The 12072-nt window shown below is 34.7% G+C and overlaps 1 protein-coding gene across 1 annotated transcript in view; it reads left to right on the forward strand.

The window, feature by feature from the left end:
• The window catches only part of LOC141406160 (uncharacterized), a 402688-nt gene that overhangs the window by 282579 nt on the left and 108037 nt on the right, over positions 1 to 12072 (forward strand). The window lies entirely within an intron of this gene.

Below are 12072 nucleotides of genomic sequence, written 5' to 3' on the forward strand. Positions count from 1 at the left end.
CTAATCTCCGTGTAGACGTTGTTTTATTCCCCGATACGATTTGTACCAAATAAAACAGGGTTCGTTTTAGATTACGTTTCTACAATGCTTTATTTACTTTATTACACTTATTCGGAGCTGACTGTTATAGGTAAGTACACAGCTTTACTTTACTTCTTTACTAGTCGATGTTTACACTTCGGTATAAAATTCACAACTAAAACGTCATTGCCATTTCCACTGTATTTATACCCCAAAGTCTCCCTGTTCTAGAAGTATCCACAAAATCTGGCAACATCTCGAATCTGTGCAACGAACACACAGACGCACATTCGCACTAAGCGAACAACTATACTCACATACATACATGGGGGGGGGGGGGGGGGGGGGGGGGAATACAATTGGACGACAAGCACAGTAATGACGTAACTACAACAACGAACAGATGCAAGAAATAACGAAGTAACAAACTAAACAATAATTACATGATTGTGGCAAAACAAAACAGAAGCACATAAATGAAAGTAAATAACTAGAATAATGAAGAGATTTCTACATGGTAGTTGTTGTTGTTGATTAAATAAAGTAACTGCGTAATAAAACTTTACGTTACAATTCAAATTTTTAAATTAACGGAAATTAAACTAAACTAACTTAAACCTATCAGTTACATTCGTAACAATATGAACTGAAACAAGTAAGAAAGTATCAGTCGGCTTTGCCGACAGAGATATACCCTCAGCCTGTGCAAATTGAAACACTTTTTTTCACAAAAAACTTATGTATTTAGGGGGTTTCAAAATGTTGGTCTAGTATGAACCGACAAAAATGTTGATTAGGATTAAAGTTCAAAAATTTTGCTGAAAAGGTACTTAAAGGAATGGACCGACATAGACCATGGGGTGCCATAGGGGGTTTTTACACCCTTCGGGCTGTTTTCTCAAGAAGTATGGACTTGCCCCTGAAACAACTTTTACCATCGTAATTGAGGCAGCGAATATAAGTTGCTTCAACAAAAATCAAAGTGATTCAATAGCAGGTCTTAAAGTGAACTTATCCAAAATTTTGTGTGGGAGGTACGGGATGGAGTGGACAAATATAGTCCATATTCGAACCTGATCTATATCTGGTAGATATTATGAGAATGTGTAAAATATGGACCAAATCGGTCACTCCCATCAAGAGTTATCGTGCCCACAATTTTTCCGAATATTTTTGAACTTTTGTGGGGTAGGTACCTGAAGGAGTGGACCGATATGGCTTATCTACGAACTTAAACTAAGTTTGGAAACAATATTAAGAAGGCCAAATTTTGACCGGAACCGGCATTTCCGTTCGAGAATTATCTTGCGCTTCCACCCATAAACATGCTGTCATAGGGTTTGTTTTTCAACTTTCAGGCTATTTTTTCAGGAAGTATGGACTTGCCCCTGAGGAAACTTGTACCTTCGTATAGGGGACAGTGAATACAAGATGGTAAAACAAAAACCAAGGCGATTCGAGAACAGGTCCTAAACTGAACTTTTCCGAAATTTTGTGTGGGAGGTACTCGAAGGAGTTTACCGATTGAGTCCATATTCGAACCTCATCTAAGTCTGGTAGAAATTTCATAATGTGCAAAGTATGGACCAAATCGGTTACTCCCTTTAAGAGTTATCGTACGCACAAATTTTCCGAGCATTTTCGAACTTCTGTGGGGGAGGTACCAGAAGGAGTGGACCGATATAATCCATCTCTGAACTTGAACTAAGTTTGGACAAAATATTACGAAAGCCAAATTTTGGACCGAATCGGCAGATCCGTTCGAGAGTTATCTTGCGCTCCAACCACTACACACGGTGTCATAGGGTTTTTTGTAACTTTCAGGCTATTTTCTCAGGAAGTATGGACTTGCCCCTAATGAAACTTACAGCGTCGTATAGAGGAAAGCGAATACAACTTGCGTAAACAAAAATCAAAGCGATTCGAGACCAGGTCCTAAACTGAACTTTTCCGAAATTTTGTGTGGGAGGTACCCGAAGGAGTGGACCGATTGAGTCCATATTGGAACCTAATCTAAGTTTGGTAGAAATTACACGATGTGCAAAGTATGGACCAAATCGGTTATTCCCTACAAGAGTTATCGTGCGCACAAGTTTTGCGACAATTTTTGAACATTTGTGGGGGAGGTACCTGAAGGAGTGGACCTATAGGGCCCATCTTCGAACTTAAATCGAATCTGGACAAAATATTTCAATACCCAACATTTGAACCGAATCGATTGATCCGTTCGAGAGTTATCGTGCGCACCAGCCAGACAGACCGACAGACAGACAGACAGACGGACGGACATTGCTAGATCTACTCAAAATTGTCTGAAACGGATATCGTACAAACATACTTGGGGTCTAAAACCATTATTTCGATGAGGCACATTTTTGGCCGTATCAAAGTGTAAATACCCTCTTTAGCCTAAAGGCTGAGGGTATAAAAATATTTGTCCTTCTTTCATATGTCTATTTAATATTAAATTATATTATTTTCATTCATCTTTTCTATTTTTTCTCACAATTTTGCTGTTTTCAGCACATTTTTTAATTTTTCTATTTTCAAAATTATCGAGAGAGAGACCTGCCAAAATAACTTTTTGGTATACAGACTTTCTGGCAGGCATTTGATTTTTGTTTCTAAATTTGAACGCGAATTTAAAACGATGGACAAGAAATGCAGCTTACTACAGCAGAAGAGAAAATTTGCTATGATTTGAATGTATACTAGTCGTTAAACCGTTTACTTTTCATTCACGTTTTGCAGTTTTTCTAAAAATATTTGGGTTTTTAATAAATTTTTAAATTTTATATTTTTTCTGTCATAATTAATTTATATCGATAAATTCTCTCATTTGTTAGAGATGGGACATATTTTATCGTCGTTCTAAGAGTAATTTAAATTGAACAATGTACAAAAATCGTTGTTCGTTCTCAAAATTTTGTATGGGAAATGAAGTAATTATATCGTAATTTGGGGTCGAACAACGAATAGAGAGCGAATTACCGTCAGTCTGAACAAGGCATAACGAGACTTGAAAAGAAACTTTGACGAAATTAGTTTCAAGAAACCTTGCTAGTCTGACCATCGACTATGAGAAAAATTCTTTCGAATTGTCTTGAATACCTACAACCGACCCCGGTTACACTTAACTGGATTAAACCAGTGGGTTTTGGTTTAAAATGTCAATTCCATAGCGCAAACGTCAAATAAATCCTCATAAAGTGGGTTAACCCGGCAAAAACTCCAGTGTAATAGCACGGTTACACTACAGATTTTTGCCGGGTTAACTCACTTCATGAGGATTTATTTGCTTAAACTTGTAAAATCTGACCAGATTTAAAAATTAAATCCTCTCACGGCAGTGTTGTATTCGATGTATGTGCAAAAAAATGCAACTATGCTCAAAAAGTACGAAAAGTTGCAACTGTTTTTACAACAGAGTTTGTCGTGCTCTACACTTTTATGATTGGTCGTATGAGATATTATTGCCTTTATAAATCTAAAGTTATTTCAAAACCATAAAATTATTTATTTTTTTACATTCGACACTTTTTTAACAAAAAGTACCATGAGCAACTTCGGGCCGTTGAGGTAGTATTTCATGGCATTAATAAATTCAAACAAGTTTATAAGAACATACAAATTGCTTGTTATTTATTCTTTAAGAATCATTTTTGATATATTATATCAATAATACCTTAGTATGATAGGCAAGAAAACAATTTTTACTTGTATTTGAACATAGATGAACACCACACTTTGACACAGGTGTTCCTGTCTTGCTAAAACGACGTCGACCTTTTTCTTCCATACCACCCAATGACGAATTTGGCAGGTCGTAAGTAACTTTACGGCGCTTGAAACTGGAGCATGACGCTCGACTCTCTCTGGATACTTTACAACACGTAGTTCAATGGTGCTATCTTCTAGCAAATTGATCTCTATTTCTTCACCTCTCTCCAAAAATTTCGTTCAAACCATTCTACAACTCTTCTTCTTCATCTTCGCACTCTTCATCAGAAGACTTGTTTCAGTCGAACTCCAGAATGGCTTGCATATTTGTTTCCAGAGCCGTTTAGGTGGTTTGTTCATATTTTCGATTTCAATGGTTTTCACTATCACCGTGGCCCAAAGTTGCTTATAAGCAACTTCAAAAATGAAAAAAATATTGTAAAGTAACAATGCCACATTTTTTCAAAATGTTATTTTTGTTTTATAACAATTGGTCTGTTCCAGTACTGCAAGAATCTACTAATTTTTACTATTTTTTCCGATAACATAAAGGAAAAAATGTTATCGTAGTAAAAAATAGTAGCTTCTTGCAGGTTCTGGAACAGAGCATATGTTACCATCAGCTGGCTTGATAATGCTACCTGTATTATTGTACCATGGTCATATCTGATAAAAGACTAAAGTCCAAGTTCGACCTAATTCAAATGTGATTCAGAAATCTTTTTATTAGGTCGAACTTGGTCTTTAGTCATTTAGGCCCATAACTAAGTATATACGGACGTATACCCAGGGCGTGTGTGGTGAAAAAAGTAGAACACATCTTATGAGAACTACCGAAATACGTCAAGCGTATACTTTTTTTAAGTTGAAAAAGTTTAACTTTGACAGAACGTTATTGTTTGTATGTATGTGTGTTTTGTATTTTAACCCTTTCGGCCCCGCTCCAGAACCGAATGTCTAAAAATTATTTTTTTGTGATAGCAAAGCTTGTTAGCTCCATATTAAGGATTTTTGAAGATTTGAAACCTCGGGAGTTATCGGGGAACCAGATATTGGAAGTTGCTTATAAGCAACTTCGGGCCGTTGAGGTAGTATTTCATGGCATTAATAAATTCAAACAAGTTTATAAGAACATACAAATTGCTTGTTATTTATTCTTTAAGAATCATTTTTGATATATTATATCAATAATACCTTAGTATGATAGGCAAGAAAACAATTTTTACTTGTATTTGAACATAGATGAACACCACACTTTGACACAGGTGTTCCTGTCTTGCTAAAACGACGTCGACCTTTTTCTTCCATACCACCCAATGACGAATTTGGCAGGTCGTAAGTAACTTTACGGCGCTTGAAACTGGAGCATGACGCTCGACTCTCTCTGGATACTTTACAACACGTAGTTCAATGGTGCTATCTTCTAGCAAATTGATCTCTATTTCTTCACCTCTCTCCAAAAATTTCGTTCAAACCATTCTACAACTCTTCTTCTTCATCTTCGCACTCTTCATCAGAAGACTTGTTTCAGTCGAACTCCAGAATGGCTTGCATATTTGTTTCCAGAGCCGTTTAGGTGGTTTGTTCATATTTTCGATTTCAATGGTTTTCACTATCACCGTGGCCCAAAGTTGCTTATAAGCAACTTCAAAAATGAAAAAAATATTGTAAAGTAACAATGCCACATTTTTTCAAAATGTTATTTTTGTTTTATAACAATTGGTCTGTTCCAGTACTGCAAGAATCTACTAATTTTTACTATTTTTTCCGATAACATAAAGGAAAAAATGTTATCGTAGTAAAAAATAGTAGCTTCTTGCAGGTTCTGGAACAGAGCATATGTTACCATCAGCTGGCTTGATAATGCTACCTGTATTATTGTACCATGGTCATATCTGATAAAAGACTAAAGTCCAAGTTCGACCTAATTCAAATGTGATTCAGAAATCTTTTTATTAGGTCGAACTTGGTCTTTAGTCATTTAGGCCCATAACTAAGTATATACGGACGTATACCCAGGGCGTGTGTGGTGAAAAAAGTAGAACACATGTATTCTTATGAGAACTACCGAAATACGTCAAGCGTATACTTTTTTTAAGTTGAAAAAGTTTAACTTTGACAGAACGTTATTGTTTGTATGTATGTGTGTTTTGTATTTTAACCCTTTCGGCCCCGCTCCAGAACCGAATGTCTAAAAATTATTTTTTTGTGATAGCAAAGCTTGTTAGCTCCATATTAAGGATTTTTGAAGATTTGAAACCTCGGGAGTTATCGGGGAACCAGATATTGGAAGTTGCTTATAAGCAACTTCGGGCCGTTGAGGTAGTATTTCATGGCATTAATAAATTCAAACAAGTTTATAAGAACATACAAATTGCTTGTTATTTATTCTTTAAGAATCATTTTTGATATATTATATCAATAATACCTTAGTATGATAGGCAAGAAAACAATTTTTACTTGTATTTGAACATAGATGAACACCACACTTTGACACAGGTGTTCCTGTCTTGCTAAAACGACGTCGACCTTTTTCTTCCATACCACCCAATGACGAATTTGGCAGGTCGTAAGTAACTTTACGGCGCTTGAAACTGGAGCATGACGCTCGACTCTCTCTGGATACTTTACAACACGTAGTTCAATGGTGCTATCTTCTAGCAAATTGATCTCTATTTCTTCACCTCTCTCCAAAAATTTCGTTCAAACCATTCTACAACTCTTCTTCTTCATCTTCGCACTCTTCATCAGAAGACTTGTTTCAGTCGAACTCCAGAATGGCTTGCATATTTGTTTCCAGAGCCGTTTAGGTGGTTTGTTCATATTTTCGATTTCAATGGTTTTCACTATCACCGTGGCCCAAAGTTGCTTATAAGCAACTTCAAAAATGAAAAAAATATTGTAAAGTAACAATGCCACATTTTTTCAAAATGTTATTTTTGTTTTATAACAATTGGTCTGTTCCAGTACTGCAAGAATCTACTAATTTTTACTATTTTTTCCGATAACATAAAGGAAAAAATGTTATCGTAGTAAAAAATAGTAGCTTCTTGCAGGTTCTGGAACAGAGCATATGTTACCATCAGCTGGCTTGATAATGCTACCTGTATTATTGTACCATGGTCATATCTGATAAAAGACTAAAGTCCAAGTTCGACCTAATTCAAATGTGATTCAGAAATCTTTTTATTAGGTCGAACTTGGTCTTTAGTCATTTAGGCCCATAACTAAGTATATACGGACGTATACCCAGGGCGTGTGTGGTGAAAAAAGTAGAACACATGTATTCTTATGAGAACTACCGAAATACGTCAAGCGTATACTTTTTTTAAGTTGAAAAAGTTTAACTTTGACAGAACGTTATTGTTTGTATGTATGTGTGTTTTGTATTTTAACCCTTTCGGCCCCGCTCCAGAACCGAATGTCTAAAAATTATTTTTTTGTGATAGCAAAGCTTGTTAGCTCCATATTAAGGATTTTTGAAGATTTGAAACCTCGGGAGTTATCGGGGAACCAGATATTGGAAGTTGCTTATAAGCAACTTCGGGCCGTTGAGGTAGTATTTCATGGCATTAATAAATTCAAACAAGTTTATAAGAACATACAAATTGCTTGTTATTTATTCTTTAAGAATCATTTTTGATATATTATATCAATAATACCTTAGTATGATAGGCAAGAAAACAATTTTTACTTGTATTTGAACATAGATGAACACCACACTTTGACACAGGTGTTCCTGTCTTGCTAAAACGACGTCGACCTTTTTCTTCCATACCACCCAATGACGAATTTGGCAGGTCGTAAGTAACTTTACGGCGCTTGAAACTGGAGCATGACGCTCGACTCTCTCTGGATACTTTACAACACGTAGTTCAATGGTGCTATCTTCTAGCAAATTGATCTCTATTTCTTCACCTCTCTCCAAAAATTTCGTTCAAACCATTCTACAACTCTTCTTCTTCATCTTCGCACTCTTCATCAGAAGACTTGTTTCAGTCGAACTCCAGAATGGCTTGCATATTTGTTTCCAGAGCCGTTTAGGTGGTTTGTTCATATTTTCGATTTCAATGGTTTTCACTATCACCGTGGCCCAAAGTTGCTTATAAGCAACTTCAAAAATGAAAAAAATATTGTAAAGTAACAATGCCACATTTTTTCAAAATGTTATTTTTGTTTTATAACAATTGGTCTGTTCCAGTACTGCAAGAATCTACTAATTTTTACTATTTTTTCCGATAACATAAAGGAAAAAATGTTATCGTAGTAAAAAATAGTAGCTTCTTGCAGGTTCTGGAACAGAGCATATGTTACCATCAGCTGGCTTGATAATGCTACCTGTATTATTGTACCATGGTCATATCTGATAAAAGACTAAAGTCCAAGTTCGACCTAATTCAAATGTGATTCAGAAATCTTTTTATTAGGTCGAACTTGGTCTTTAGTCATTTAGGCCCATAACTAAGTATATACGGACGTATACCCAGGGCGTGTGTGGTGAAAAAAGTAGAACACATGTATTCTTATGAGAACTACCGAAATACGTCAAGCGTATACTTTTTTTAAGTTGAAAAAGTTTAACTTTGACAGAACGTTATTGTTTGTATGTATGTGTGTTTTGTATTTTAACCCTTTCGGCCCCGCTCCAGAACCGAATGTCTAAAAATTATTTTTTTGTGATAGCAAAGCTTGTTAGCTCCATATTAAGGATTTTTGAAGATTTGAAACCTCGGGAGTTATCGGGGAACCAGATATTGGAAGTTGCTTATAAGCAACTTCGGGCCGTTGAGGTAGTATTTCATGGCATTAATAAATTCAAACAAGTTTATAAGAACATACAAATTGCTTGTTATTTATTCTTTAAGAATCATTTTTGATATATTATATCAATAATACCTTAGTATGATAGGCAAGAAAACAATTTTTACTTGTATTTGAACATAGATGAACACCACATTTTGACACAGGTGTTCCTGTCTTGCTAAAACGACGTCGACCTTTTTCTTCCATACCACCCAATGACGAATTTGGCAGGTCGTAAGTAACTTTACGGCGCTTGAAACTGGAGCATGACGCTCGACTCTCTCTGGATACTTTACAACACGTAGTTCAATGGTGCTATCTTCTAGCAAATTGATCTCTATTTCTTCACCTCTCTCCAAAAATTTCGTTCAAACCATTCTACAACTCTTCTTCTTCATCTTCGCACTCTTCATCAGAAGACTTGTTTCAGTCGAACTCCAGAATGGCTTGCATATTTGTTTCCAGAGCCGTTTAGGTGGTTTGTTCATATTTTCGATTTCAATGGTTTTCACTATCACCGTGGCCCAAAGTTGCTTATAAGCAACTTCAAAAATGAAAAAAATATTGTAAAGTAACAATGCCACATTTTTTCAAAATGTTATTTTTGTTTTATAACAATTGGTCTGTTCCAGTACTGCAAGAATCTACTAATTTTTACTATTTTTTCCGATAACATAAAGGAAAAAATGTTATCGTAGTAAAAAATAGTAGCTTCTTGCAGGTTCTGGAACAGAGCATATACCTGTTAGTAATAACAATGCGTATTTGTTTTTTTAAAATTATTATTTAAAAATATTTTTTTTTAAACTTTACTTTATGCACTATTTTTTTAGAGCGCGCGATTTGCTAGACTTCATAGTGAATAATGCATAATAGATAGGTCGATCGTCACATAACTGATATTTTTGCTGTTGGTTTTTATTCTCAGAACTTCAATTAACCAAACCAATGCGAGTTTTGATGAGATAATCACATCAGTTTCAAATTAAACCATGCTAAAAATCGAAGTTGCTTATAAGCAACGTTGGGGTCGTAAGGGTTAAAAACAAAAGCCCAACAAAACATGAAATACAATTCATTGCAAAGGAAAATTATTTGTTTTACGAATGAAAACATTTAAGTAAGTTTCGGCCGCGGATTTCGTGTTTTAAATGTGATTTGGAACTCAACGTATTTGGGTAATACGGACGCTCAGAGAGCGTTGTTTTGGTAGGTTGGTGAAATATTTGTGTACGTCCCGTCGTTATTTAGTTTTAGCAGTTATAACCCGTTCCCACGGTACGTCGTTCGTTCTCTATTCGTTGTTCGACCCATAACTACGAATAAATTACTTATTTCCCCACACAAAATTCTATGAACGAACGACGTTATTCGATTAGAAATACTTTCTGAACGACGAATAAGTATATCCCATCCCTATCAAATGAGAGAATTTACCGAAAAAATTAATTATGACTGCTAAGGGGTAGTTTACACTATATGTAAATGTCATATGACATGAAATTTTCCATCGTCAAATATTCACTAATATGTGAAATATTGGAGATTTTCCTTACGCCATTTATTCTGTGCATCCACCACAACAAAAATATAATAAAATTACGTCTCCACATTGTCTCCGTGGGTAGATATGGAATGTTTTTATTTCGTGTCATATGACATTGATAGATAGTGTAAACTACCTCTAAACCTAAATAACGACGGCACGTACACAAATATTTCACCAACCTACCAAAACAACGCTCTATGAGCGTCCGTATTACCAAAATACGTTGAGTCCCGCGACCGAAACTTACTTAAATATTTTTATTTGTAAAACAAATAATTTTCCTTTGCAATGAATTGTATTTCATGTTTTGTTGGGCTTTTGTTTTTAAAATACAAAACACACACGCATACAAACAATAACGTTCTGTCAAAGTTAAACTTTTTCAACTTACAAAAAGAATACGCTCGACGTATTTCGGTAGTTCTCATCAGATCATCAGAATACATGTATTCTACTTTTTTCACCACACACGCCCTGGGTATACGTCCGTATATAGGTATGGGCATGGTAGAACAAATACAAGGTAAAGTTAATACTACAACAAATACAACTCGAACAACAACCACAAAGGAATTTGTTTTTGTTTGTAATGTTACTGCCAGTTGTATTTGTAAACAAAACAAGGAAATGTCTATAAATTATTGGAATTTAAAAAACTAATAATTTTTCACATTTGGTTCAATATTTTGGAAAACATGAATGAAAATTCGTTACATTTTCAATTTTTATGTTTCCACATCTTTCCACTAAATGCATAAATTCTCGCAGAAAGTAGAATTCTTGCAGAAAAGTTTGGGGTCGCTGGAAATTCATAGAAAAAGGAGAAGCTGTTTCAATGTTTTGTTTTAGAAATAGAAATCAAAAAAGCACATGTTTATTAGGGCTTTATTTTTTTAGATTTTAACAAAATACCTCACATATTAACAAACGTTGTATCGCCTCTACAAGCGGGGATTTACTGCGCGGCTTATCGTTTGAACTTGGAGGAGGTTACATATCATTGATATGAAGAAGTCTTTCTGGGAAATGTTTTTTTTTCGAATGATATATTTTTTTCTCAAAAAATATATGTCCCTAATGTACATCGAAATAGAAATAAATGTATAAAATGTCATATGAAATGTGACACTAACGTTACAACCCAGTTCAGTCAGCTGTGTATTGCTGCTACCTTTTCTTATTCTACCATGAGGTATGGGCCTGACATGTCTAAATTCAAAATTGAAAAATTTGTTGAAAGCACAAACATTTTTAGAAAAAAGGAAAAAGATGAATGAAAATTAATGTACTAAACTTTTTATATAGATGCAGAAGGAAGATGATTGTGTTTCCTTCTTTATTCCACACACATTTCTTTTTCATTAGTTCAAAATCGCGTAAAAAATCAGAAACAAATAACTGAAAGTCTGTATACACAAACATTTGGTCTGTTCCAGTACTGCAAGAATCTACTAATTTTTACAATTTTTCCGATAACATAAACAAAAAAATGCTATCGTAGTAAAAAATAGTAGCTTCTTGCAGGTTCTGGAACAGAGCAATTGTTTTGACATGTCTCTCTCTCTCTCTTTAATTTTGAAAATAGAAACATATAAAAATATATTGAAAATACAGAATTATTCAGAATATATGGAAAAAAATTAATGAAATGTGTGTAGTTAAATATAGAAGATACATTTGAAGGAAAGTCTATTGCTTTTCCTATTCATTTAATGTATATTTTATGTTTTTTCGGTTAAAATTTTTGTGAAAACAAGGAAACAATGAAGGAAATTTTGTTTATGTTTCAGTTAATTACGAATGGTGTCGTTGAAACGGGTTAATTCGTGTACGTCGTTCGACAGGCGAACAACGTAATTGAAACGCTCGTGTGAACATGACATTACCAGATATGACTTACTAGGCGTTTACACCAGACAGTTTGTCTTCAAATACAACTCTGATTTACTAACACATACATACATTTGTCGTTTGTCTCC

Source organism: Musca autumnalis, unplaced genomic scaffold, assembly GCF_047663935.1.
Source record: "Musca autumnalis isolate F117 unplaced genomic scaffold, ASM4766393v1 scaffold_5, whole genome shotgun sequence".
NCBI lineage: Eukaryota > Metazoa > Arthropoda > Insecta > Diptera > Muscidae > Musca > Musca autumnalis.